This window comes from Salvelinus sp. IW2-2015, linkage group LG6.1, assembly GCF_002910315.2.
Source record: "Salvelinus sp. IW2-2015 linkage group LG6.1, ASM291031v2, whole genome shotgun sequence".
In the NCBI taxonomy this organism is placed as follows: domain Eukaryota; kingdom Metazoa; phylum Chordata; class Actinopteri; order Salmoniformes; family Salmonidae; genus Salvelinus; species Salvelinus sp. IW2-2015.
The window spans coordinates 11,714,438-11,720,406 of record NC_036845.1 but is presented as its reverse complement, the minus strand read 5'-3'; the positions used below and the strand labels follow the sequence as shown (position 1 = coordinate 11,720,406).

The following is a 5,969-nucleotide window of genomic DNA, read 5'->3' as shown; positions in this document are numbered from 1 at the left end:
ACTAGAGCTGTTTTTCATGTGTTTAATATGAATACAGTATAGAGTTACTGCTGCTGTTCTTCATGTGTTTAATATGAATACAGTATAGAGTTACTGCTGTTCTTCATGTGTTTAATATGAATACAGTATAGAGTTACTGCTGCTGTTCTTCATGTGTTTAATATGAATACAGTATAGAGTTACTGCTGCTGTTCTTCATGTGTTTAATATGAATACAGTATAGAGTTACTGCTGTCTTCATGTGTTTAATATGAATACAGTAAGAGTTACTGCTGCTGTTCTTCATGTGTTTAATATGAATACAGTATAGAGTTACTGCTGCTGTTCTTCATGTGTTTAATATGAATACAGTATAGAGTTACTGCTGCTGTTCTTCATGTGTTTAATATGAATACAGTATAGAGTTACTGCTGCTGTTCTTCATGTGTTTAATATGAATACAGTATAGAGTTACTGCTGCTGTTCTTCATGTGTTTAATATGAATACAGTATAGAGTTACTGCTGCTGTTCTTCATGTGTTTAATATGAATACAGTATAGAGTTACTGCTGCTGTTCTTCATGTGTTTAATATGAATACAGTATAGAGTTACTGCTGCTGTTCTTCATGTGTTTAATTGAATACAGTATAGAGTTACTGCTGCTGTTCATGTGTTTATATGAATACAGTATAGAGTTACTGCTGCTGTTCTTCATGTGTTTAATATGAATACAGTATAGAGTTACTGCTGCTGTCTTCATGTGTTTAATATGAATACAGTATAGAGTTACTGCTGCTGTTCTTCATGTGTTTAATATGAATACAGTATAGAGTTACTGCTGCTGTTCTTCATGTGTTTAATATGAATACAGTATAGAGTTACTGCTGCTGTTCTTCATGTGTTTAATATGAATACAGTATAGAGTTACTGCTGCTGTTCTTCATGTGTTTAATATGAATACAGTATAGAGTTACTGCTGCTGTTCTTCATGTGTTTAATATGAATACAGTATAGAGTTACTGCTGCTGTTCTTCATGTGTTTATATGAATACAGTATAGAGTTACTGCTGCTGTCTTCATGTGTTTAATATGAATACAGTATAGAGTTACTGCTGCTGTCTTCATGTGTTTATATGAATAAAGTATAGAGTTACTGCTGCTGTTCTTCATGTGTTTAATATGAATACAGTATAGAGTTACTGCTGCTGTTTCATGTGTTTAATATGAATACGTATAGAGTTACTGCTGCTGTCTTCATGTGTTTAATATGAATACAGTATAGAGTTACTGCTGCTGTCTTCATGTGTTTAATATGAATACAGTATAGAGTTACTGCTGCTGTTCTTCATGTGTTTAATATGAATACAGTATAGAGTTACTGCTGCTGTTCTTCATGTGTTTAATATGAATACAGTATAGAGTTACTGCTGCTGTCTTCATGTGTTTATATGATACAGTATAGAGTTACTGCTGCTGTTCTTCATGTGTTTAATATGAATACAGTATAGAGTTACTGCTGCTGTTCTTCATGTGTTTAATATGAATACAGTATAGAGTTACTGCTGCTGTTTTCTGTGTTTAATATGAATACAGTATAGAGTTACTGCTGCTGTTTTCATGTGTTTAATATGAATACAGTATAGAGTTACTGCTGCTGTTCTTCATGTGTTTAATATGAATACAGTATAGAGTTACTGCTGCTGTTTTCATGTGTTTAATATGAATACAGTATAGAGTTACTGCTGCTGTCTTCATGTTTTTAATATGAATACAGTATAGAGTTACTGCTGCTGTTCTTCATGTGTTTAATATGAATACAGTATAGAGTTACTGCTGCTGTCTTCATGTGTTTAATATGAATACAGTATAGAGTTTGCGCTGTTTCATGTGTTTAATATGAATACAGTATAGAGTTACTGCTGCTGTCTTCATGTGTTTAATATGAATACAGTATAGAGTTACTGCTGCTGTCTTCATGTTTTAATATGATACAGTATAGAGTTACTGTGCTGTTCTTCATGTGTTTTATGAATACAGTATAGAGTTACTGCTGTTGTCTTCATGTGTTTAATATGAATACAGTATAGAGTTACTGCTGCTGTTCTTCATGTGTTTAATATGAATACAGTATAGAGTTACTGCTGCTGTTTCATGTGTTTAATATGAATACAGTATAGAGTTACTGCTGCTGTCTTCATGTGTTTATATGAATACAGTATAGAGTTACTGCTGTCTTCATGTGTTTATATGAATACAGTATAGAGTTACTGCTGCTGTTCTTCATGTGTTTAATATGAATACAGTATAGAGTTACTGCTGCTGTTCTTCATGTGTTTAATATGAATACAGTATAGAGTTACTGCTGCTGTCTTCATGTGTTTAATATGAATACAGTATAGAGTTACTGCTGTTCTTCATGTGTTTAATATGAATACAGTATAGAGTTACTGCTGCTGTCTTCATGTGTTTAATATGAATACAGTATAGAGTTACTGCTGCTGTCTTTCATGTGTTTAATATGAAATAGATATAGAGTTACTGCTGTTTTTCATGTGTTTATATGAATACAGTATAGAGTTACTGCTGTGTTTCTTCATGTGTTTAATATGAATACAGTATAGAGTTACTGCTGCTGTTCTTCATGGTTTAATATGAATACAGTATAGAGTTACTGCTGCTGTCTTCATGTGTTTAATATGAATACAGTATAGAGTTACTGCTGCTGTTCATGTGTTTAATATGAATACAGTATAGAGTTACTGCTGCTGTTCTTCATGTGTTTAATATGAATACAGTATAGAGTTATGCTGCTGTTTTCATGGTTTAATATGAATACAGTATAGAGTTACTGCTGTTCTTCATGTGTTTAATATGAATACAGTATAGAGTTACTGCTGCTGTTCTTCAGTGTTTTAATATGAATACAGTTTGGAGTTACTGCTGCTGTTCTTCATGTGTTTAATATGAATACAGTATAGAGTTACTGCTGCTGTTCTTCATGTGTTTAATATGTAAGTATAGAGTTACTGCTGTGTTCTTCATGTGTTTAATATGATACAGTATAGAGTTACTGCTGCTGTTTTCATGTGTTTAAATTAATACAGTATAGAGTTACTGCTGTTCTTCATGTGTTTAATATGAATACAGTATAGAGTTACTGCTGCTGTCTTCATGTGTTTAATATGAATACAGTATAGAGTTACTGCTGTCTTCATGTGTTTAATATGAATACAGTATAGAGTTACTGCTGTCTTCATGTGTTATATGAATACAGTATAGAGTTACTGCTGCTGTTCTTCATGTGTTTATATGAATACAGTATAGAGTTACTGCTGCTGTTCTTCATGTGTTATATATGAATACAGTATAGAGTTACTGCTGCTGTTCATGTGTTTTATGAATACAGTATAGAGTTACTGCTGCTTTCTTCATGTGTTTAATATGAATACAGTATAGAGTTACTGCTGTTCTTCATGTTTTAATATGAATACAGTATAGAGTTACTGCTGCTGTTCTTCATGTGTTTAATATGAATACAGTATAGAGTTACTGTGCTGTTCTTCATGTGTTTAATATGAATACAGTATAGAGTTACTGCTGTTCTTCATGTGTTTAATATGAATACAGTATAGAGTTACTGCTGCTGTTTTCATGTGTTTAATATGAATACAGTATAGAGTTACTGCTGCTGTTCTTCATGTGTTTAATATGAATACAGTATAGAGTTACTGTGCTGTTCTTCATGTGTTTAATATGAATACAGTATGAGTTACTGCTGCTGTTCTTCATGTGTTTATATGAATACAGTATAGAGTTACTGCTGCTGTTCTTCATGTGTTTAATATGAATACAGTATAGAGTTACTGCTGCTGTTCTCATGTGTTTAATATGAATACAGTATAGAGTTACTGCTGTTCTTCATGTGTTTATATGAATACAGTATAGAGTTACTGCTGCTGTTCTTCATGTGTTTAATATGAATACAGTATAGAGTTACTGCTGCTGTCTTCATGTGTTTAATATGAATACAGTATAGAGTTACTGCTGTGTTCTTCATGTGTTTAATATGAATACAGTATAGAGTTACTGCTGCTGTTCTTCATGTGTTTAATATGAATACAGTATAGAGTTACTCTGCTGTTCTTCATGTGTTAATATGAATACAGTATAGAGTTACTGCTGCTGTTCTTCATGTGTTTAATATGAATACAGTATAGAGTTACTGCTGCTGTTCTTCATGTGTTTAATATGAATACAGTATAGAGTTACTTGCTGTTCTTCATGTGTTTAATATGAATACAGTATAGAGTTACTGCTGCTGTTCTTATGTGTTTATATGAATACAGTATAGAGTTACTGCTGCTGTTCTTCATGTGTTTAATATGAATACAGTATAGAGTTACTGCTGCTGTTCTTCATGTGTTTAATATGAATACAGTTTAGAGTTACTGCTGTCTTTCATGTGTTTAATATGAATACGTATAGAGTTACTGCTGCTGTTTACTTGTGTTTAAATTATACAGTATAGAGTTACTGCTGCTGTCTTCATGTGTTTAATATGAATAATAAATTCTAGGTACTCTTGCTTTACATTGTTTAATGTATAAACACAGAAGACTTAGGCGTGTATTCAGTCCGTATCGTGGAAGTTCAGCGTTACAGCGTGATTTAAATTTATAGGCAATGTTCACACGGTAGTGGAGGGCTACATTCAAGGTAAACGCTGTAATATGTTGACTCATCAGAAATGACCTTTACTTTTTGTCAGTCAATCTGTAACCCTTCATCAATACAGACTGAATAGAGCCCTAAGTAGAGATATTAGTGTGTTACCTGTATGTTTCAGATATTGTACCAAGTCATGTGACATACGCCCAGATTCAACTCAAAAAGTTGGACAAGATAAAGAATGGTGACTCAACTGTGACATCAATTAATAATGTGCAGTGTATCAAAGTTTAGTTGAAACATTTACATATTTAAAAATAAAACAAAATCTACATAATCTCTGCCCCTCTTCTTCCTCCTCAGAAAAGCCAGCTGATCCAAAAGAAAGTCCAGTCTACTCTGAGGTGAAGACAGGGAAAGCCACAGGTAAGACCTGTTATATAATTTGTCAGTTAGTCACTAAATTCACAATTTGAGAGTTTTGATGAAGAAGCAGAATAAGAAATAAGTTAATTCCTTCATTTATTGACTGGAAATGTCCATTGTCAGCAGCAGCTGGACCTGTTGATGTGACCTATGCTGAGGTTGACCTCCAAAAGAAGACCAAAGCCAAGAAGAAGAGAGGTAATACTGGACATCCCTCCCTCCATATTCCCCCTATCAGAACTTCACCCCTCACCACATTGAATATCTATGTATTTTATCCTCACTCCTTACAGAAACAACAACCCCAACAGAGGCAGATTCAGTCTATTCTCAACTGAAGCCAAGCACAACCCCAGGTAAGATGCTATTGATACTTATACGTAACCCTCTCACCACAGACTTGGACAGATCAACAAGGGAATCATGGTGAAAAGGACATCTCAGTGTATAAACTTTTATGATTTTGACTCGCTAGTGGAAAAACAAGAGGTTAAGGATATTACTAATCAATAAATAAAGGTTTATATTACTGTTTTCAGAATGTTTTCCGATGCAACAAAATGAATGACTCATTGAAAATACAAACACACACAGAATGCAATTTAACGTGAATATATTTTTTAATAAAACATTAGCAGTTACACAAATACCACACAATCAATTACAATTAGGATAAAGATATAACCCCCGGTACAGAGAGTGTACTCTTAAAAACTCAGTCACTGACACTGTTAATCCAAGCAAGCAGCAAAACAGCTCCTGATCTGACAAGGTAAGCTACTGTGCCAAAATTCTCCTCACAGGCAGCAGGTGAATTCAGGTCAATTCTATAGATATATTTAACAAGACTTTCTGTACACTTGTAGAGGTAAGTGAAATTAAGCAACAGTCTCTG

The 5,969-nt window shown here is 33.4% G+C and overlaps 1 long non-coding RNA gene across 2 annotated transcripts; it reads left to right on the top strand.

Moving 5' to 3' along the window:
* The first annotated feature begins 4,817 nt into the window (after window positions 1-4,817).
* LOC111965082 (uncharacterized) lies at window positions 4,818-5,736 on the top strand. 2 transcript variants are annotated; one of them, XR_002896322.2, is made up of 4 exons: window positions 4,818-4,892; window positions 5,012-5,074; window positions 5,201-5,272; window positions 5,368-5,736. It is a non-coding gene; the product is annotated as an uncharacterized lncRNA (long non-coding RNA). The 2 variants fall into 2 exon arrangements; XR_011480027.1 differs by having other exon boundaries at window positions 5,198-5,272.
* The last annotated feature ends 233 nt before the right edge of the window (window positions 5,737-5,969 follow it).